The sequence below is a fragment of the Rhinoraja longicauda genome, chromosome 14 (assembly GCF_053455715.1).
Source record: "Rhinoraja longicauda isolate Sanriku21f chromosome 14, sRhiLon1.1, whole genome shotgun sequence".
Lineage (NCBI taxonomy): Eukaryota > Metazoa > Chordata > Chondrichthyes > Rajiformes > Arhynchobatidae > Rhinoraja > Rhinoraja longicauda.
The window spans coordinates 48,189,906-48,214,299 of NC_135966.1; positions in this window are offsets into that span (position 1 = coordinate 48,189,906).

Sequence of the window (24,394 nt, forward strand, 5' to 3'; positions counted from 1 at the left end):
GTCCCCAACAACTCTCACCATCTTATACTTGAACTCATTGACCGCAACTAGAGACCAGTCCTGAACTACTATCTACCTCATTGATGATCCCTCCGACTGCCTTTGATCGGACTTTACCTGCTTTACCTTGCACTAAACGTTATTCCCTTTTCATGTATCAGTACACTGTGAGCGGCTCGACTGTAATCATGCATTGTCTTTCTGTTGACTGGTTAGCACGCAACAAAAGTTTCTCTCGGTACACTTGACAAGAAAACTAAACTGAACTGAACTGAACTGATACAATAGGCCAGTGCCTCTTAAACTGGTGAATGGTTCACCCAAGGGTGAATGAAATTATGTTTGGGGTGAATGAAGCAAGAGGGGTGAATGAAGGGTGAATGACTTAATATATATAAAATTATACATTAGGGAGAATAAGACGAAAATTACCAAAAAACATAAGAAAATTTAGTCGAGGATGAATGAAATGTTGTGATAAAAACTTAAGGGTGAATGACACTGAAATAGTTTAAGAAGCACTGCATGTTTTAATACCGGTATGACGTACAATCATGCTGTTCCGTTAGGCATGATGTTTCTGCACTCAGTTGCCCTGCTGATTATTTGTATTGAATGCACCTTTAATGCAGTTTAATGTTGATAAGTGTGGGGTTATCCACTTTGGTGGTAAGAATAGGAAGGCAGAGTATTATCTGAATGGTGTCAAGTTAGGAAAAGGGGACGTACAACGAGATCTGGGTGTCCTAGTGCATTAGTCACTGAAAGGAAGCATGCAGGTACAGCAGGCAGTGAAGAAAGCCAATGGAATGTTGGCCTTCATAACAAGAGGAGTTGAGTATAGGAGCAAAGAGGTCCTTCTGCAGTTGTACGGGGCCCTAGTGAGACCGCACCTGGAGTACTGTGTGCAGTTTTAGTCTTCACATTTGAGGAAGGATATTCTTGCTATTGAGGGCGTGCAGCGTAGGTTTACTAGGTTAATTCCCGGAATGGCGGGACTGTCGTATGTTGAAAGACTGGAGCGACTAGGCTTGTTTGCACTGGAATTTAGAAGAGTGAGAGGGGATCTTATCGAAACGTATAAGATTATTAAGGGGTTGGACACGTTAGAGGCAGGAAACATGTTCCCAATGTTGGGGGAGTCCAGAACAAGGGGCCACAGTTTAAGAATAAGGGGTAGGTCATTTAGAACTGAGATGAGGAAAAACTTTTTCAGTCAGAGAGTTGTGAATCTGTGGAATTCTCTGCCTCAGAAGGCAGTGGAGGCCAATTCTCTGAATACATTCAAGAGAGAGCTAGATAGAGCTCTTACGGATAGCGGAGTCAGGGGGTATGGGGAGAAGGCAGGAACGGGGTACTGATTGAGAATGATCAGCCATGATCACATTGAATGGCGGTGCTGGCTCGAAGGGCCGAATGGCCTCCTCCTGCACCTATTGTCTATTGTCTGACACGAGAGAATCTCGAGAATTTGCCCATCAGGACATTAGGTTGCCTTTGAAATACAAGCGCGTCACTTTCAGATATGTAGTTTTTATTTATTGAAAGGTTAAACAGATGGGGAGTGAAGAGAATGGGAAACCTACAGCACACGGGTGAAACTGGGAGGAAAACTATTGGGAGTTTAAGGTCGCTGGCGAGATATTCTCATTGTGGTACAGGGGAGTAGTGGGGATTACGTGGCATACACCAAACGTCAGTGCTACGGGCCTTCCTGACCTTTAGAATGAAAATTTAAACTGGCCTCAACCACTTGTGTGGGATAAAGAGGAATTGATGGTTGCAAGGGGAAATAAGTTAATCTGAACCGTGCAATAGTTCCGTACGTGGATACTTCCTGAGAGGCAATCCTAGCAACAGCCCTTGAGCACAGCGACGTCTCCATGTGTTGAAAAAAAAACCAAGGAAGCTACTGCAATTATTGAAGCAGTGAGGAAATGGAGTCATTTCCTTGCTCGCCGGCACTTCACTTTGATAACAGATCAGCGTTCAGTAGCTTTTATGCTAGATAATCGGAAGCGAACGAAGATTAAAAACAGTAAAATTCATGGATGGAGGATTGAATTATCTGCTTATAGTTATTCAATTGAGTACCGCCCTGGTAGGGATAATGTTGCTCCGGATACCTTAACTCGAGCATTTTGTGCCTCTGTTCATTCTTCTGCACTCACTGATCTTCACAATGGGCTGTGTCATCCTGGAGTCACTCGTATGTTACACTATGTTCGTTCCAAAAACTTACCTTTCTCTACAGAAGATGTGAAGATGACGTGTGCTTCGTGTAGAATCTGTGCTGAATTAAAACCAAGGTTCTTCCGTCCTCAAGAAGGAAGATTGATCAAAGCTACTCAACCTATGGAACGTTTGAGTATTGACTTCAAAGGGCCTTTACCATCCTCCTCTCAAAATGTTTATATACTTACCATAATTGATGAATATTCGAGGTTTCCATTTGCTTTTCCTTGTCGAAATATGTCAGCTGCTACAGTTATCAAATGTTTAGATCAACTGTTTTCATTCTGTGGATTTCCAAGTTACATACATTCTGATAGGGGCGCCTCATTCATGTTGAAAGATTTAAAGGACCACCTTTCTAATAGAGGAATTGCAACAAGTAAAACAACACCATATCATCCTATTGGAAATGGTCAGGTTGAGAGGTATAACGGAATCATTTGGAAAGCAGTGAAACTGGCTTTAAAGTCAAATGACTTACCAGACCAGCAGTGGGAATGTGTTCTACCAGATGCATTACACTCCATCAGATCTCTACTGTCAACCGCTACCAATACTACTCCACATGAGCGGTTCTTTAACTTCAAACGGCATTCTTCTAGTGGTACTTCTCTGCCATCATGGTTGACTAGCCCTGGGCCTGTGTTGCTTCGTCGGTATGTCCGATCAAATAAGAATGAGCCCCTTGTTGATGAAGTTGAACTGACTGATGTCAACCCTTCTTATGCAACTATCAAGTATCGGGATGGACGTCAGTCAACTGTCTCACTTCGTGACCTTGCACCATGTCCATCTTCTCCATCAGCTCCATCACTCCGTGATAATCGAGAACTTCCTTCAACACTCCCATCATCTCCTATGAAAACTTCTACAAGTAATTCTAAAATTGAAAATGTAAATAACAATATGAGTGAAGTTGATGACCAAGCAACATATGTACCACCAGCTATGGAAACACCATTATCTCCTGATGCTCCAGTGCTGCGACGGTCATCAAGACCTACTAAACCTCCTGACCGTCTCACTTATAAATAGGAGGGGAGAATGAAGTGTGCGGTAATGTGCGCGTGCGCGGTAATGTGCGCGTGCGCGGTAATGTGCGCGTGCGCGGGAATGTGCACATGCGCGGGAATGTGCGCATGCGCATGATTCCCAGGTGGCGAGGCCTGTGGAATCTGATAATTTCCAGGCGTTTCGAAGAGATGTATTAATGAAATGAGTTACTTAAAGCTTAAATAAAGTTTAAGTAAATCGGAATTCTCGTTTATCTCACGACAATAGATTTACCAGAGAAAGAGCAGGCGGTACGGTTAATGAAAATCCCTTTGGACTGTCTTGTTGTGCTTCCTTTACCAGTGATACGGTCTCAATTTACTTATGAAATGCCCTTCTCTATTTGTTCACAAGGCAGTGAAGGTGCCTATTCCCTCGCTGCTGTTTAAAGATTATTGCAAGCAGCTTGCTTTAATCGCGGGAAAGCCTGTGGGCGAAGGACTCGAAAAGCGGGAAAAAAAAAGTTGGAAATGTGAAATATAAATTGAGAACGCCGGAAACTCTCAGCAGGTCAGGCAGCATCCGTGATGCGAGTTTCAGAGCTAATGTTTCAGGTCAATGGCTTTTCGTCTCGTGTAAGCCCTCTCTCTCTTCTCAGATGCTGTCTCATCTTCAGCAATCCCGTTTTCACTCCCATCAGGCTGATGGATCCAGTTCCGGGGATTTGGATCCAGTGGCATTGAAGGCATTGAACAGGTGTCAAGGGTTATGGGGAGAAGGCACGAAAATGGGATTCGGAGGCAGAGATCAGTCAAGATTGAATGGGGGAGTGGATTAGATGGGCCAAATGGCATAATTCTACTCCAATAACTTGTGAACTTGTGAATGGCATTATGATTCCGAATCACAAGGATGTGCGATGCAGAAGAAAGCTTGCAGGCGCTGGTGTTTCTATACTCTTTCTGCCCTTGTTCTGTGAGGCGACAAATGGGTGGTAGAGTTGCTGCCTTACAGCGCCAGAGACACAGGTTCGATCCTGACCTCGGGTGCCGTCTGTACGGAGTTTGTACGTTCTCCCTATGACCTGCATGGGTTTTCCCCAGTTGCTCCTGTACACTCCAAAGATGTCCAGTTTTGTAGGCTAACTGACTTTGGTAAAAATGGTAAAATTGTCCCTAGTGTGTGTAGGAAAGTGCTAGTGTACGGGGATCGTAGGCTCGGCACGCACTCAGTGGTTTCCACACTGCATCTCAAAAACTAGAACTAATAGGATGTGGTTGAGGAGGTGCAGCCAATGAAACCAGATGATATGCCTCATTTGCGGACAGCATGCTCTTTGGACAGGGTACACTGGTAACGAACCACATAATTTCAGGCTGGTGACTCGGCTGCCAATGGACAGGTGGGTTTATTTCTGGTGCATTACTCAATATTCTGGAGATGTTCTCATCGAGGGGAAGTGAAGGGCATTTCATCGCTCTCCTGATCTGAGCATTGGAAAGCTGAAAGGTGAATCACTCAATGAAGAATACTCCACCTCTTGTAACTTCACAATAGGTCATGCAAATGCATTAATGGTGACATCCAGGATGTTGAGGCTGGGGAATTTAAAATGATCATTCATACAAATATGCTGATTCTTGCACCTACTGAGACTTTGATCATGTCCCTATTTAATAAGGCTGTTTTAACAACTGTCACAACAAACTTATCTTAAGTAGCTTGTCTTTCCCATAAGATTTGGTTTAACTTTTCCACATGAAGTCTGTCTGTCTTTCTGCTGCCCAACTGTATACACAATCACACCAGACACACAAAATGCTGGTGTAACTCAACGGGCCAGGCAGCATCTTGGGAGTAAAGGAATTGGTGACGTTCTGGATTGAAACCCTTCTTCAGGCTGAGTTACTCCAGTATTTTCTTTAGTTTAGTTAAGAGATACAGCATGGAAACAAGCCCTTTGTTTCACCGAGTCTGCACCAACCAGTGATGCACATTAACACTATCCTACACACTAGGGCCAATTTACATTTACACCAAGCTAATTAACCTACAAACCTGTCTGTCTTTGGAGTGTGGGAAAAACCAAATATCTCGGAGAAAACCCACGCAGTCACAGGGAGAACGTACAAACTCCATACAGACAGCACCCATAGTCGGGATCGAACCCAGGTCTCCGATGCTGTAAGTGCTGTGAGGCAGCAACTCTACCGCTGCGCCACCGTGCCATCCTATCTTCATGTGCTTTTGTGTCCATCTTCGGTATAAACCAACATCTGCAGTTCCTTCGTACACAATTGAGTCACAATGATCAGCAAAGTGATGGAAATTGTCAATGCTGTGAAGCAGCGCTTAATCACTAGTCCAAACTTTACCAAGTCAATGGATTAGAGTATCCATTTTGTAAGAGTCTTCTAAATTTGCCACTCTTCATAATGTTAACATTTATTCCCAAATCCAAATCATTAAACACCATCGAGTATGTGTATGTGACAAATAAATTTGACTTGAAATTTGACTTGACTTGACACAGATTGTTTTCTCTGATGCAACAGAAGTTGTGGGAGACCTGATAGAAGCATATAAAACCGTGAGAGGAATAGATAGACAATCAGAATCTATCTCCCAGAATTGAAATACTAGAGAGTATAGATTTAAGGTGAGGGTGACTCAGGTTTGATCCTGACTACGGGTGCTGCACTGTAAGGAGTTTGTACGTTCTCCCCGTGACCTGCGTGGGTTTTCTCCGAGATCTTCGGTTTCCTCCCACACTCCAAAGACATACAGGTATGTAGGTTAATTGGCTGGGTAAAGGTAAAAATTGTCCCTAGTGGGTGTAGGATAGTGTTAATGTACGGGGATCGCTGGGCGGCACGGACTTGGTGGGCCGAAAAGGCCTGTTTCCGGCTGTATATATATGATATGATATGATAATATCTGTTTTTACAGAAAGGCTGGTGAGTGCCTGGATGTGATAATGGAGGCAGATGCAATAGTGACAATCAGAATGTCCCCAATAACTCTTACCAACATCCACAGATGAGGCTGAGAGAGCACTTTATTGGGATGCATCACAGCACGGTTTGGGAACAGCTCCATCCAAGGCCACAAGAAATCGCAGAGAGTTGTGGACACAGCACAGTCCGTCACATAAACCAACCTCGCTTCCATTGACTCAATTTACACCTGGCGCTGCCTCAGCAAGGCCAGCAGCATAATCAGAGTCGCACCCTCACTGGCCACTGCCTCATCTCCCCTCTCCAATCGGGTGAAAGGAATGGAAGTGTGAAAACGCACACCAGATTCACCGACAGTTTCTTCCCAGCTGCTATCAGGCAACTGAACCATCCTACCAACAACTAGAGAGTATAAGAAAATAACTGCAGATGCTGCAAATACAAATCGAAGGTATTTATTCACAAATTTCGTCGCCCATTCCTTCTCTCCCGAGATGCTGCCTGACCTGCTGAGTTACTCCAGCACTTTGTGAATAAACAACTAGAGAGCAGTCCTGAACTACTATCTACCTCATTGGAGACCCTCAGACTATCTTTGATCGGACTTTACTGGCTTTATCTTGCACTAAAGGTTATTCACCGTATTCCCTGTAACCTGTAGCTAAACTAAATTAAATTAAGAGCCTTTTGTGTAGGTAAATGAATATGCAGGGATTGGAGGGATATGGATTAGGTGCAGGCAGATAAGAGTTGTTCTTGACATTATGTTTGACACAGACATTGTGGGCTGAATGGTCTGTTCCTGTGCTGTTCTATGTTGTATGTTCTATGTTCTATTGTCTATGTTCTATGTTCTATGTTCCAGCCCAGGTCCCTTTAGAACACCACTTCCTAAGCCCTACCACTCTCCAATACCTGTGCCTGCCCTTCATAAAACAATATGCAATCAACTGCATATGTACATGTCAGGACAGAGTTCTTAATGTACATTGCTTCTAATATAATATAGTAGATAACTGTGTTGAGTTATATAGAATGGCGCATCGACTTGTTAGAACATTCTGCCCAGCCCTTGTTAAAGCCTGTCCAATTAGTCCCATTTTCTGTGCCCACAGCAAGATGATTCTACTTTACTCTTTTCAAGCACATTTCCAGTTCCTCTTTGGCGGTTTTGCTATTGAATCTGTCACCTTTTCTGGCAGTGCATTACTGGCCTTGTCAACTTCTTCTTTGTGCTATTTTAACCCACTCGTTAACCCATTGTAGCTTGAATGGAATATGATTTAAAACAGTGAAGGTAGACACAAAATGCTGGAGTAACTCAGCGGGTCAGGCAGCATCTCGGGAGAGAAGGAATGGGTGACGTTTCGGGTCGAGACCCTTCTTCAGTCTGAAGAACGGTCTTGACCCAAAACGTCACCCATTCCTTCTCTCCAGAGATGCTGCCTGACCCGCTGAGTTAAGGGCCTGTCCCACTTTGGCGATCTTTTTGGCGACTGCCGGCGACTGTCAAAGTCGTAGCTGATCGCCGAAAAAAATAACCTCATGACGATGTCCACGACAATGACCGTGACAAGCTAAGACAACCTACCACATAGGCGACGGCAAGCTGACGACAACCGGCGACTCAAGGGCCTGTCCCACTTGGGCGATTGTAAGGCGACAGATGGTGACTAGGCTGTCCCCACAGTTCGCCGGGGTGTCGCGGGCACGATCGTGGGGAGTCTGCAAAGAATCGTAGTGGATCTCGGCGCGTCGCGAAGATTTCAACCGGTTTGAAATTTCTCGGCGACAGCTGTCTTGTCGGCCGGTACCGTAGCTTATTGCGGGCGCTGTCGCACGCTGTCCCCAGGTGTGCAAGGTTGGCGCCTGCACTTTTTCATGACATGTCATTCACAGATCCTATTAGCGTTCATTTTGACCATTAAATTCAAACGCCGACACACACTCTGCGCTATGAGAACTCTTCATTCATTCATTTAGATTGTAAATGAATGAATGAAAAGAGTTCTCATAGTGCAGCCCGTGTGTTAGCGTTTGACTTTAATGGTCAAAATGAACGCTACTAGATTCTGTGAATGACATGGCATAATAAAACACTTAGAAAGTCAATGAATTCCGACTCCTGTTTTTTAAAAACCACCAAGATCAACTTTCTTCAACAACAATTTTTTCCTATGAATCTCTGTAAAGCGTCTTTGAGTATATGAAAAGCGCTATATAAATGTAATGCATTATTATTATTATTATTATTAAAGATGTAAAACTGCATGAATCGCAGACTCCCCCCACAATCCACACCTGGCTGTTGCAGCTGCTTTTCAGTGGACGGGTTTAGACCACAGATGTCATGCTCGGAGGCGGCATTGACGTGTGAATAGGGCTGGCCGGACCTTGCTGTCATATCATATATATACAGCCGGAAACAGGCCTTTTCGGCCCTCCAAGTCCGTGCCGCCCAGCGATCCCCGCACATTAACACTATCCTACACCCCACTAGGGACAATTTTTACATTTACCCAGCCAATTAACCTACATACCTGTACGTCTTTGGAGTGTGGGAGGAAACCGAAGATCTCGGAGAAAACCCACGCAGGTCACGGGGAGAACGTACAAACTCCTTACAGTGCAGCACCCGTAGTCAGGATCGAACCTGAGTCTCCGGCGCTGCATTCGCTGTAAAGCAGCAACTCTACCGCTGTGCTACCGTGCCGTCCTCATAGTCAGGTGTGCATTTCCCTACAAACAACACAGAAGTAAAACTCAGTATATATTTTTAGTAGTGTCTGTCTATGTGTGAGCTTTGGCTTTTAATAAACATTGTGTAATGACTGTGTATGTGCTTACCTCATTGATCTAAACAAATAAAGTGTTCTCATAGCGCAGCACGTGTGTCAGCGTTTGACTTTAATGGTCAAAATGAATGCGACGAGAATCTTTGAATGACATGTCATGAAAAAGTACTTAGAAATTCAATAAATTCCGACAGCTATTTTTTAAGAAATCAACAAAATCAACTTTATTCAAAGACAACATATTCCTATGAAAGATGGGTAACTGCATGCAAATTTTTAATTTTTTTTAAACGGTCATTTCAAACAAATCCAAAATACACCTAGAATTTTCACCGGACGGACCTTGCTGTCGGTTTGTTGACGTGTGAGTTGTGCGTGTGACACCTCCACATAAGTGCAGGTTGTCGTTGGTTGTCTTGCTTGTCGTGGTCCCTGTCGTAGTGGACGTCCTAGGTAGTGAAGACTGAGTCGCCGGTTGTCGTCAGCTTGCCGTCGCCTATGTGGTAGGTTGTCTTAGCTTGTCGCGGGCATTGTCGCGGTCATTGTCGTGGACATTGTCATGGTCATTGTCATGGTCATTGTCGTGGATATTGTCGTACGGTTATTTTTTTCGGCGATCTGCTACGACTTTGACAGTCGCCGGCAATCGCCAAAAAGATCGCCTAAGTGGGACAGGCCCTTTACTCCAGCATTTTGTGTCCACCTTCGATTTAGACCAGCATCTGTAGTTTTTTATTCCTATGATAAAAAGTGAATCGTGCCAGTTGTAGCTACATCATGGGCTAAGGGACTGGAACGTCGGAACTATTCTTTTAATTACATGCTCCACTTACTTGTCTCTATTTTGTTTTGAAAGGACAAATATTTTCCTGTACTTGCCAGGGAAAACAAGGTCTTTTTAACTTAGTTTAGTTTAGTTTATAGATACAGCGCGGAAACAGGCCCTTCGGCCCACCGAGACCGTGCCGCCCAGCGATCCCCGCACATTAACACTATCCTACACACACTAGGGGAAATCTGCACTTCTACCAAACCAATTAACCTACAAACCTATACACCTTTGGACTGTAGGAGGAAACCGAAGATCTCGGAGAAGACCCATGCGGTCACGGGCAGCGCGTACAAACTCCGTACGGGCAACACCCGTTGTCGGGATCGAACCCGGGTCTCTGGCGATGTAAACCAGAAACTCTACCGCTGTGCCACCACATGTCGCCTGTCTTTCTTTCCAAAGACTAAGAGAAATTGTTATGGGATACCACAGCCTCACAGTACTGGTGATCTGGTTTCAATCTTACCTCTGGTGCTATTTGTGTGGAGTTTACACATTCTACGTGTGAGTGCGCGGGGGGTGCCCCAGGTGCTCCAGTTTCTGCCCACATCCCAAATATGTGCAGATTGAATCATTATGAATCATTATGAATTGTCCTCAATGTCTATGTAGAATAGGAATGGTAGAATTGATGTGAATGTGGGGAGGATAGATTACAGGGAAAGTGTTAGTTTAGTTTTTAGAGATACAGCACGGAAACAGGCCCTTCGGCCCACCGAGCTGGCACCAACCAGCAATCCCCGTACACTAACACTATCCTATACATAGTGGGGTCAATTTACATTTCTCTCTGGCATGCGTCCATCTGCGGGAAATGAAGGTGCAGCTTGGCGTTGTCCTGCTTGGAGAGGGGGATTTTTCATCTGCAGTTACATTTCCTAGTGTGACTCACTAGGCCTGTCCGTGACAGGCTGACCCTTCCACAGTTTCCACAGGTGAGGTCGTCTCTGGTCGTTGTTCTGGGGATTCACCAGAATTACATTTACACCAAGCCAATTAATCTACAAACCTGTAGGTCTTTGGAGTGTGGGAGGAAAGCAAAGTTCTCGGAGAAAACCCACGCTCTGAGCCAACATTGACCTCGGGTCAGATAACTTCATTATGTGTCATAAGGAAATATTAAAAAATGAAGCAGGGCACAGCTTTTGGATAATTTTATATCTGTTCTAGAAAATTCAAGAACAAAGATTAGGAAAGAAAATAACAAATAATTTTGTAAAATCTGAGGATGCAGTTAACTTTTAAGATTACAATATTTAGCTTCTATTACAGGATGCAGAATATTGAATGATTATAGACTCTTAAAAAAGACATATAACTTGTGATATGATGATACATTGTTGTATCCGTTACTGCTGCTAATTGGGTATTGTTGGCTATTGATTAAGGGTGCTCCTGAGATTGCTATGTAAACTGCCAAATGATAGGAAGCATATTGATGATCGTTAATGGAAGTGTTATTCCATAAAATCTATGGAATCCATGGATTCTAGATGGATTAATACCCAATTTTAGACTGGGACCGTTAACAACATACAGATGTAAGAGAAAGAGTTTCTGTGGTATTTTTGTGTGGTGTTTTTTCTGTGGTGGATGTACTTAGTACTTTCCATCTGCCTGGACTAACAGTTGTCATAGGAGATAACAGAACAGTCAGTTGTACTTAAGAAAATAACTGCAGATGCTGGTACAAATCGATTTATTCACAAAATGCTGGAGTAACTCAGCAGGTCGGGCAGCATCTCGGGAGAGAAGGAATGGGTGACGTTTCGGGTCGAGACCCTTCTTCAGTCTAAAGAAGGGTCTCGACCCGAAACGTCACCCATTCCTTCTCTCCCGAGATGCTGCCCGACCTGCTGAGTTACTCCAGCATTTTGTGAATAAATCAGTTGTACTTAAAGTGGGTGAATCGCCTGGTCCGGATGTTATGCATCCTGGATAGCTGAGGTAAATAAGGGAAGGAATTACGGAGGTCCAGGCTAAAATATTCTGAATATCCATTAATTCAGGACTGATGCCAATGGGCTTGAAAATTGCCATTGTTACACCGTGTTGAAAATACAGAGATGGGGATAAACCCAATAAATATAGATCAGTGGAGCAGGTCCTGGAAACATTAATCAGTGACTGAATTCACGGAACTTGGACAAGTAAAGATTGAGCAGAGAAAGCCAAATAATCTGTATACATGTTGATAAAGGTTTGGGTGAAATTTCGGAAAGGCTTGATGATGGAAATGCTGTTGACATGGTATAAATACTTCCAAAAAGCATTTCATGAAGTGCCACATAATAGACAATAGACAATAGACAATAGACAATAGGTGCAGGAGTAGGCCATTCGGCCCTTCGAGCCAGCACCGCCATTCAATGTGATCATGGCTGATCATTCTCAATCAGTACCCCGTTCCTGCCTTCTCCCCATACCCCCTGACTCCGCTATCTTTAAGAGCTCTATCTAGCTCTCTCTTGAATGCATTCAGAGAATTGGCCTCCACTGCCTTCTGAGGCAGTGAATTCCACAGATTTACAACTCTCTGACTGAAAAGGTTTTTCCTCATCTCCGTTCTAAATGGCCTACCCCTTATTCTTAAACTGTGGCCCCTAATAAGCTTGTCATTAAAATTGATGTCTGTGGAATTAAAAAAAACCCCAAATGTGATGAAGTAGAGATCAGTGGTGAAAGGGCAGGAGGGGAGTGTACAGTATAGCTTCATCAGGATCAATAGATATCAATATTTTAGACTGAGCTATGCATGGCGCAATTTTCAACTTTGCAGGTAACTCAAAACTTGGAAGTAGAATGAACAAGCAATAGACTTAAAGGAGATTTGGACAATCTGATGGAATGGGCAGAGAGGTAGCAGATGAAGTTTCACAGAAACATAGAAATTAGGTGCAAGTGTAGGCCATTTGGCCCTTCGAGCCAGCACCACCATTCAATATGATCATGGGTGATCATCCAAAATCAGTAGCCCGCTCCTGCTTTCTCCCCATATCCCTTGATTCTGTTAGCCCTCTCTCTCTTGAAATTTCTCATGCTGAGAAATGCAAAATGTTAGATTTTGGTTAGAAGAATGAGAAAACGTGAATGTATACATTACATGGTATGTTTCTAAAAGAGTTGAAAGAGTCAAGTCATTTGGGAGTCTATGAATATATTTTTGAAAATGGCTTGATTAAGTAAGGATTTGACTCCTTAAACATGTTTTGACTTTTGAGATCATTACACAAAATCGTGAATTACACGAGCAAGGAAATCATGCCAGGGCTTTATAAACTACTAGACCACGTGGACCTGTTGGGCCCAAACCTCTCCTGCATTGGTGTAGCACCCTCTCCTCCCCCACTCCCCCTCCCCTCTCCCCCTTCCCCCTCCCCCTCCCCCCTTCATCCGGTTCTCACAGACTTGCCATTAACACATGCATTGTCGTTACCTTTGCACTCCGCTGCGTGTGGAGTCCAGAAGACGGCAGCTAGCATCTGTTGTCAACATTTTCATAGTCCTTACCTTGACACATGCGACACTCAGAAGCTGCCAGCTGGTACCTGCTATTAACACGTTTACCTTCATTCGTTAAGTAAAGAACCGAGAAGTCGCGATCTAGTGTCAAATTACGAACATAGTGAGTATCATTATGTTTGCACTGATGCAAGAGGGTCCAAGAAGTCACGACTTTTGTAGAATGTAAGAGCAAAGTAAAGATCTGGTCATTAAAGGGCCTGTCGCACTTGGGCGATTTTAAGGCGACTGCCGGCGACTAGGCTGTTGCCGAACGTTTGCCGGGGTGTCGCGGGCATGATCGTGAGGAGTCTTCAATAATAATAATAATAATAATGCATTACATTTATATAGCGCTTTTCAAACACTCAAAGACGCTTTACAGGGATTTCTAGAACATAGAGAAGTGAATAAATAGATAAATAGTCAATAGTCGTTTATGACTACGTCGTTAAATGAACAGAGAAAGGAGACAGAAGGTGAGGTGACCTTCAGTGGTTGAAGGCAGTGCTGAACAGGTGAGACTTCAGTGATGTTTTGAATGTGGTGAGTGAGGAGGAGTCTCTGACAGTTTGGGGTAGTGAGTTCCATAGGGTGGGAGCAGCGATGGAGAAAGCCCTGTCCCCCCAGGATCTGAGTTTGGTCCGGATGGGGGGGGGGACAGGAGATTGGCAGCAGCAGAGTGGAGGGTGCAGGTGGGAGTGTGCCTGTGGAGGAGGTCAGTCAGGTAGGATGGGGCCAGGTTATGGAGGGCTTTGTAGGTCATGAGGAGGATTTTGTATTGGATTCTCTGGGGGATGGGGAGCCAGTGGAGTTTGTAAAAGACGGGGGTGATATGGTCACGAATCGGGGAATGGGTGAGTAGACGGGCAGCGGAGTTTTGAATGTATTGAAGTTTACTGATGATTTTTGAGGGTGAGCCAAAGAGGAGGCTGTTGCAGTAGTCCAGACGGGAGGTGATGAAGGTGTGGATGAGGGTTTCTGCAGCTGTGAAGGAGAGGGATGGATGGATTCGGGCAATGTTTTTGAGGTGGAAGAAGGCTGTCTTTGTGATGTGTTTGATGTGTTTGTCGAAGGAGAGGGTTTGATCAAAGATGATACCAAGATTCCGGATGTGAGGGGAGGTGGATACTGGGAGACCATCAATATTGAGGATGAAGTTTTGGGTGGATTTGGTGAACGTTTTTGGACCAATGATGATGATTTCAGATTTGTTGCAGTTGAGTTTGAGGAAATTTGATTGAAGCCAAGATTTTATTTCAGTGATGCAGTTTGTCAGTGTAGAGTGTGTGGTGGGGGAGATTGACTTGGTGGATCTTGTAGTGGATCTTGGCGCGTCACAGAAACATTTTCCAGATAGAAATTTCTCGGCGACAGCTGGCTTGTCGCCAATGATCGTAGCTTATTGCGGGCGCTGTCGCATGCTGTCCCCAGGTTTGCTAGGTTGTCGCCAGTCGGATGAATTTCATTGTCGACTACCAATGTCGACCGGAGACATGTACCGGGATCAGGAGAAGACCAGGTCTGACAGGAACTGTCAAAACCCGTTTTGACTGCTGACAGAAGTGCAGCTGCAACAGCCAGGTGTGGAATGGGGGCGGAGACCACGATGGCTTGGGTCGGACCTTTCACCGTCCGGCGCGGCCTGGAACGTGGCAACTTCAACAGCCTGACCGCGGGAGAAGATGGCAGGGGAAGAAAAAATACATTTTGGCCTTCCATCACAGTGAGGAGGGGACTGGAGGAGACTCACTGTGATGGATGTTTCTTTTTGTTTGGTGTTGGTTTGTGATTGTGTGTGTTATTGCTTGTTTTTATTGCTCTTATTGTTCGACTGTGGGTAATCTTTCATTTCACTGCACATTTATGTGTATGTGACAAATAAACTTGACTATTGACTATAGAAACATGGAAACATAGAAAATAGGTGCAGGAGTAGGCCATTCGGCCCTTCGAGCCTGCACCGCCATTCAATATGATCATGGCTGATCATTCAGCTCAGTAGCCTGTACCTGCCTTCTCTCCATACCCCCTGATCCCTTTAGCAAAAAGGGCCACATCTAACTCCCTCTTAAATATAGCCAATGAACTGGCCTCAACTACCTTCTGTGGCAGAGAATTCCACAGACTCACCACTCTCTGTGTGAAGAAATGTTTTCTCATCTCGGTCCTAAAAGACTTCCCCCTTATCCTTAAGCTGTGACCCCTGGTTCTGGACTCCCCCAACATCGGGAACAATTTTCCCGCATCTAGCCTCTCCAACCCCTTAAGAATTTTATATGTTTCTATAAGATCCCCCCTGAGTCTTCTAAATTCCAGTGAGTACAAGCCCAGTCTATCTAGTCTTTCCTCATATGTAAGTCCCGCCATCCCAGGGATCAATCTGGTGAACCTTCTCTGTACTCCCTCTAAGGCAAGAACGTCTTTCCTCAGGTTAGGAGACCAAAACTGCACACAATACTCCAGGTGCGGTCTCACCAAGGCCCTGTACAACTGCAGCAGAACCTCCCTGCTCCTAAACTCAAATCCTCTTGCTATGAATGCCAACATACCATTCGCTTTCTTCACTGCCTGTTGCACCTGCATGCTTGCTTTCAATGACTGGTGCACCATGACACCCAGGTCACGTTGCATCTCCCCTTCTCCCAATCGGTCACCATTCAGGTAATACTCTGCTTTCCTGTTCTTGCCGCCAAAGTGGACTATTGATGCTGTCAAAGGTGGGTGGACACTTGAACAAACTGACAGCAAGGCCCAGCCATATCTTGTAATCGTTTGAAGTGTCCGTTTAAAAAAAATAGATTTTGCCATGTAGTTATCCATCTTTCATAGTAATATAGTTTGTTGTAATAAAGTCGATTTTGGTGATTTAAAAAAAAAATTAGAGTCTGAATTTATTGTGTTTCCAACTCCTTTATCATGGCATCTCATTCAAAGATTCTAGTCTCATTCATTTTGACCAATGAAATAAAACGCTGACACAGGCACTGCACTATGAGAACTCTTTTCATTCATTTACTTTGATCAATGAAGCAAACACATACACAAGCATTTCACTACGTTTAAAGGCAAATGCTCACACAAAGACAGACACTACTAACACAAAGTCAAACGGAGTTACAGCGATGCTGTTAAAGGGGGTACGGACACCTGACCACAAGGACAGCAAGGTCCGGCCAGACCATTACCAACGTCCAGGGATCTCTCGTTTCCCCTCTCCCCTGACTCTCAGTCTGAAGAAAGGGTCTCGACCCCAAACGTCACCCATTCCTTCTCTCCAGAGACGTTGCCTGTCCCGCTGAGTTACTCCAGCTTTTTAGTGTCTATTTTCTTCGATTTGACTGCAGCAGTTTACAAGGAATCGGATCTCCCGACAGTGGGAGGAAGAGTGGCCGTGGGATTTACAGCGGGACTGGATAAGTAAAAGATGTTGATACCGAGGAGGCTGATACAAAGACAGAGGGGACAACAGTATTGGCAGTCGGGTTCTCCCTGTCTTTCGGAAAAGTCCCAGACGTCACGTTAAAACCAGATCCCAAGTCTCCCACGGGAACACATTGGTTCTGCTGGAGGTTCACTGAAAAACCCTTGTCGCAGATGCATTTAGAAGCACGTAATATTAAATAAACAAAAGGCATTTTGAAGATACCAGAAGATAGTTTTGTTTAACCAATTTATTTACCGTCAGGACATTTGACAGGTAGATTGGAGGCGACAGTTTGACGGTCAGGTAAGTGTGGGAATTTTGCGATGTTTCCGAAGACGGTGTAATCTCTTAGCCAGGTGCTAGTTTCACAAAAAAAGTTACTTGTATCGACCTGACTCGGCATTGTCGTGGTCATTGTCGTAGGTAAAAGAAAATTTCGGCGATTTGCTACGACTTTGACAGTCGCCGGCAGTCGCCTTAAAAATCGCGTAACTGGGAACAGGCCCCTAACACATCAATCTACCTCACCCTTGTACTTCCTCAGTTGCCATATTTTTGGTGTATAAATGTTCTGTTGTACCGACTAACTTTGGAGATGTGATCACAGCCTTTGACTGAGACACTTCTCCCCTTGAGCAAGTAAAATAAACCCACTGCTGATGGTTAATCATAAGAGTCCTTGAGTCTTATTAAGGGTTTGACTTCGACAGTTGCTATGATTCTGGAAAGCAAGGGATTCATCAGACTGCCATCGAGTCGAGGGAAATGCAATAATTTGATCATGTTATGACAAGCAGTAGTCTCTACGACATTATTTCGGAGAGCAGTGGAAGGGAAATGAGCCAAGAGAAGGCCTGGTTCAGAAACATTAACAACAGATCAGAGACACATCAGAAACAGCCCACATCTGAGCTGTTCCAGAGGCTACTCCGGTGGTAATCAATTACCTTTACAAAATTACAAAAGGTGATCAAAGGTAATAATTACTCAGGTAACCCAAAGGATATCCTGATGTTTTAATTACTCATGGGAATATCAGCAGTGGGTCAAGTAGAAATATGCAAGGAAGCAGGTGAAACTCTTGAGCAGCACTTGGCAACGTTGTCATCTTGAGAAGAGCTGATGGAATTACAGAATGATGGCAGTGTGAAGGATTACAAAAGCTTCAGGAAATGACACAACAATTACAATTTGAACTCTGGCAATGCCAAGTGACCTCAGTCTCTCATTATGGCCTGCTCAATGATACATCCTTATTCTGGCCTTTCTTTCCTTTGTTTCCCAATGATCTCCCGGGAGCTAATATTTATTGTGAACTGCTAGGTGTCATTGCTAAAGTATAAGTGTTGGTTAACACGGGAATCTGGTTTCAATTGCAGGACCATTGAACTTAACCAGGGGTCTGATCATTGCAATTCCTTATTGTTTAATATAAAACTGTGCCAGGGTGTGGGTTCTGCTGACTGGGCTGACATTTATAATGCATTCTTTGCTGTCTTGCTGGCCCACTTTACCATTCAACCTCATTCGAATTGAATAACAAGGTTTTTTTTACCATCTGACAGCGTGTCAATTACTCACTCAATTAATTAGATATCAGGTGTTATTAAAATGTCTTAAATATTTGGGTCCCAGTTGTTTATAGGTTACATTAGATGACTCAATCCTGGAGATTACATCCCATGAAATGCCTCTTCTGCTTGCCAGCAATGACTGCGAAGAAAATTGTAGAAAATAAGTCACATTTAGCAAAGGCTTCTAAAGGCTGGACATTTTCTTTGACGCATTATTTTCTTTCCTTTTGATATTTCAGTTGTAAAATTCTCCAGAGGTATACATTTATGAGAAAAACAGTTAAATTCATTGGCAGAAATATTTTTTTAAATGCCTGCAGTGGCTCGGTAAGGTCGGACTACAGATCAGAACAAATATGTTTATATCTCTTCAGAACCATGGGAACTTGTATTCAGTAAGTTATAATATATCAAGAAGAAAAACGATAGTCACAGTAATCGTGACCATGTGATAACATGTTGCATGGCTGTAACTAAAAATACAAAGCCAGATTTCAGAGACGGAGCTGGTGTCTAGTTTTTAGTTTAGTTTAAAGTTACAGCGCGGAAACAGGCCCTTTGGCCCCCCGAGTCCGCACCGACCAGCGATCCCCGCACATTAACACCACCCTACACACACTAGGGTATACCAAGCCAATTCACAAATGTTTTTGGAGTGTGGGAGGAAATCCAAGATCTCGGAGAAAACCCACGCAGGTCACGAGGAGAACGTACAAACTCCGTACAGGCAGCGCCCGTAGTCGTGATGGAACCCGGGTCTCTGGCGCTGCAAGCGTTGTAAGGCAGCAACTCTACCGCTGGGCCACAGTGCCGCCCATTGTGGTGGGAACATGGGCCAGGTGTGTTACCAGAAGCAGGGTTCAGGAACTTGGGCTGGGGGAGCAGCTGGAGACTCGGACGTTGGGAATGTGGCTGCATTCATACCTGGACCAAGGTAATTCTCAGTGTTGGCTCTAGTCCCTGAATTCTCAATGTTGTTCTGGAGCGTGGAACCTCAGGGTCAATCTGTGCACTGGAAAGAGGCCCTTTGGCCAAAGGGTCCATGCCAACTAAGAAGCCCACGTAGGCTACCCCCATTTGCCTTCATGTGTCCACCCTCGAAGGACACAGTTTTAGTACCCATCTATATACTAAAACTCTTGTTTGTTTGTTTGTTTGTTCCTGAACTACAGCCAAAATGGTACACAATAGCACGGCAATTTTAGGCCCACCTTACTCACCGTCATCCCTTTGGTGCTAATGGAAGAAGTTTCATTGAAATCGGTTATATTTTTACAATTATTCACATTTTAAAGTTTAAATCTATTTCCTAGGGAGGGATGGGGAGGGGGGAGGGATGGAGGGGGACGGATAAGGGGGATTGAGGGGTATGGAGTGGGGGGGAGGGGAGGGGGTGAGGGGGAGGGAGGGGGAGGAGGAGGGGAGGGGAGGAGGGAGGGAGGGGGACGGATAAGGGGGGTTGAGGGGTATGGAGTGGGGGGGGTGGAGGGGAGGGAGTGAGGGGGAGGGAGGGGCGAGGGGGAGGGGAGAGGAGGAGGGAGAGAGGGGGAAGGATAAGGAGGGTTGAGGGGTATGGAGTGGGGGGGAGGGGAGGGGGTGAGGGTGAGGGAGGGGCGAGGGGGAGGGGAGGGGAGGAGGGAGGGAGGGGGAAGGATAAGGGGGGTTGAGGGGTATGGAGTGGGGGGGAAGGGGGTGAGGGGGAGGGAGGGGGGGAGGGGAGGAGGGAGGGGGAGCAGGGGAGGGGTGACAGATAGTGAGTGGAACAGCACAAGAGGTAACATTATTTCATCTCATTCTGTTCAAGATAGTATTGGCTGGAATGTTGCAGTCGATGTCCCACACTGGGGAGAGCCTCCATTATGTTATGTGCCACTACTACCTTGCTAAATGTGACAGCACTTTTAAACCGGGTAGGAAACGCGGTAAGCCAGTAGCAACATCATAATCCGTAAAAAAAATGCTTTAGCGCATCTGGTTATGCATTGATATCGAGCTAGGAGACTGGTAAATGAAAATTATAGAATGTGCTTTACAACGAGGCACAAACATGGTGAATTTATTGCACAGAACTACCTGTCTGCCAACCAGTCATCACAGGTGATCCTGGACCGTCTGATTCCACCAAAGTTAACGGGACTGATTAAAGTTCTGTAATTCTGTTCTCCAGTTCTGGATGGTGATGATCGGCCAAGCAGGTAACCGGAGGGGAAAGAAGTCTTAATATCCCATCATCAAAGGTGGCACAGGCTGCCAGGTAGGCTGGAGAATGCACTTGTCAGGTCTGTAGTGTAGATAATCTAATTTGGCCCCCTTCGCGTGTCCACCCTCCAAGGACACAGTTTTAGTCAATTTGATTCACTCAGTTGTCATATCAAGAAAAGGCTTTTTGCACTGCACGCATCAATGTCAGTCCACCTCACATCTGAACTGCAGTGCTGAAGACAAAGTCCACGTCCATCTGCCCAGTGCAACACCAAACAAAAACTATCATCTGCTTAACTAGAAGCCACATTACCCAGCTTGCTGTGGTGTCAACCAGTAGGCTTGCCAGTCCAATTACCACCTCAACAGAAAGGTAACACCTCAACTCATCCAGAAAGTAGAGGGAGGCATGTCTTTCAGGGTTACTATCCAGGAGTTCTCACAGACAATGAGAACTTTGAGAAAGCTGCAAGCAGGTTTTTGCTAATTATCACAGGTTTGCAGAGGAGTCTACAGAGTGGGGCTTGTTCTGGCCTTCACTGCATCATCTTGTTATGTCACCTGAGGCTTGGCCTCCTCTCAGCTCCTTCACAGTCTTGCTCTGTGATATCAGGCTTGTGGATGCAATGATGGTGAGACTGGTCCAATGGGGGACTGTAAATGGCTAGTGCAGGTAGCAGGGAATCACTCATAGGGAACACGGTGTTCAGGTCCTCAGTTAATAAAGTAGCCTGCACCTCCATATACAAAAACCTGGGTAACTTTCAGGTTTGCCATGATAGAAACATTGAAACATAGAAAATAGGTGCAGGAGTAGGCCATTCGGCGCTTCGACCCAGCACCCGCCATTCAATATGATCATGGCTGATCATCCAGAATCAGTACCCTGTTCCTGCTTTCTCCCCATATCCCCTGATTCTGTTAGCCCGAAGAGCTATAACTAACTCTCTCTTGAATACATCCAGTGAATTGGCCTCCACTGCCTTCTGTGGCAGAGAATTCCACAGATTCACAACTCTCTGGCTGAAAAAGTTTTTCCTCATCTCAGTCCTAAATGGCCTACCCCTTATTCCTAAACTGTGACCCCCTTGTTCGGCACTCCCCCAACTTAGGGACCATTTTTTCCTGCATCTAGCCTGTCCAATCCCTTATGAATTTTATATGTTTCTATAAGATCCCCTCTCATCCCCTCTCATCCTTCTAAATTCCAGTGAATATAAGCCCAGTCGATCCATTCTTTCATCATATGTCAGTCCCACCATCCCAGGAATTAACCTGGTGAACCTACGCTGCACTCCCTCAATAGCAAGAATGTCCTTCCTCAAATTTGGAGACAAAATTGTACACAATACCCCAGGTGCGGTCTCATCAAGGTCCTGTACAACTGCAGTAGGACCTTCTTGCTCCTATACTCAAATTCTCTCATTATGAAGGCCAACATGTCATTAACTTTCTTCACTGCCTGCTGTACCTGGCATGCTTACTTTCCGTGACTGAGTGTACAAGCACACCCAGGTCTCGTTGCACCTCCCCTTTTCCTAATTTGACACCATTCAGATAATAATCTGCCTTCTTGTTCTTGCCACCTAAGTGGATAACCTCAAATTTGAGGAAGGACATTCTTGCTATTGAGGGAGTGCAGCATAGGTTCATAAGGCTAATTCCTGAGATGGTGAGATTTAGCCACATTATACTGCATCTGCCATGCATCTGCCCACTCACCCAACCTATCTAAGTCACCCTGCAGCCTCATAGCATCCTCCTCGCAGCTCACACTGCCACCCAGCTTTGTGTCATCACAATCTTGGAGATGTTACCTTTAATGATGATCGGCATTTACTATTAATGCCACACAAATGCCAGACAAAAACCAAAAAGGAAGCAGAATCCCTTTTTTACATTTATTTCGTTGAATTACAGCTTTTCCTGAGGATGTCACCTTTGACAAGAGACTGAACTTTTGTTGCCATTTGTACCAGCACGGAATAAAAATAAGTTCTTACTTGTTGCTGCTTAACAGGTCTGCAAACACAAACAGGTCAACAGGTCAACATGTCAACAATCAGCTTAACAGGTCAACAATCAACTTCTTGGTAAAGTTGGGAGCAGGATTGTTGCTCTGGCACCATTCAATCAGATTTTTAATCTCCTTCCTGTGCTCTGACTCCTTGTTAACCATTATTTGTCCAAAAGCGGCATAGTCAGCAATTTTATAGATGGCATTGGATCTGTGTCTGGTTATAAGGTCATGGTTATAGAGAGAGTAGAGCAGGGGACTGCACACACAGCCTTGATAGGGCTGGGTGTTGATGTTTATCGAGGTGGAAGTGTTGTTGCCAATTTGTACGGAGCGTGGTCTGCTAAAGGGGAAGTCAAGGATCCAATTACACAGGCATGAGCAGACACCCAGTTCTCTGAGTTTGATGATGAGTTTGGAGGGGAATCTTGCCGTTGAACACTGGGATATCATCAAAGAACAACAGCCCAGTATGTGTCATTGTCTAGGTGGTCCTGAGCAGAGTGAAGACCCATCGTGATTGCATCCCTCGTTGATCTAGTGTGGTCGGAGGTGAGTAGTAGCGAGTCCTGATCCTTGTTAAAGTAGGAGTTGATAAGTGTCAGAACAAATCTCCCAAAGCACTTCACCAGCACAAACATGAACGTCACCAGTTAGCATCCCCAGAAGTACAATGTCAGTGAGAGTACGTTAGAGGCTATGTTTGCAGTGGCAGCAAATTCTGTATTTCCAAGACTCTTTGTCATTCCCAAAGCACAGACCAGCAATTTCTAAAGGCTTAAACTCTCTCGCCTCGGATACTGCTGCTCCAAAACAACAAACAAGAAGGTTGCTTCAGCCAGAACAAAAGATTTTACAGCCAAACCATTAACTTTATTATTTGGTATTGGTCTATAATGAAAAGCTTTGTATGCGAGAGTCAAATCATACCATACATGGGTGCTATCAAACCATACATGTACAGCAGTTAGAACCCACCAAAGAGGTAGAGAGTGGTTCAGCACTGTTCTCTGGTTGTGGTAGGATGATTCAGTTGCCTGAATCAGCTACCCATGACCCTCGGTCTATCCTTGATCGGACTTTGCTGGCTTTACCTTGCACTAAACATTATTCCCTTATCATGTGCTCGATTGTAATAATCTATTGCCTTTCAGCTGACTGGATAGCATGCACCAAAAGCTTTTCACTGTACCTCGGTGCACGTGACAATAAACTAAACTGTAACTGTACCTGTAGAACAAAGAGAAAAATACCAGCGTCCAGAAAATTATTTCACCACATTATAGCATTATGGTTGTAGAGAAAGTGCACATGAAAAAAGTGCAAGGGCCACAGTAAGGTAGGTCGGGTTCTGCAGCCTCAGCTTATGAGAAGACCGTTCAATAGTGTGAACACAACAGGGAAGAGGTTGTGCTGCATATGTTACTTTGTGCATTTAAGCTTTTGTGTTTTCTGCCCGACGGGACAGGGAAGTAGAAGAAATGACTGGGGTGTAAATGGTCCTGATAATGTTGGCTGCTTTCCCAAGGAAGCATGAGGTGAATGATGGAGTCGATGAGGTGAAACGCTGCTTTGTGTGATGGACTGGAGTGCATCCACAACCCTGCAATTTCTCATGGTCTTGGGCAGAGTTGTTGTCAAATCAAGCTGTGATGTCTTATCATATCATATCATATCATATATCTACAGCCGGAAACAGGCCTTTTCGGCCCTCCAAGTCCGTGCCGCCCAGTGATCCCCGTACATTAACACTATCCTACACCCACTAGGGACAATTTTTACATTTACCCAGCCAATTAACCTACATACCTGTACGTCTTTGGAGTGATAGATGCTTACTATGGTGCAAGCTGGCAAGAAG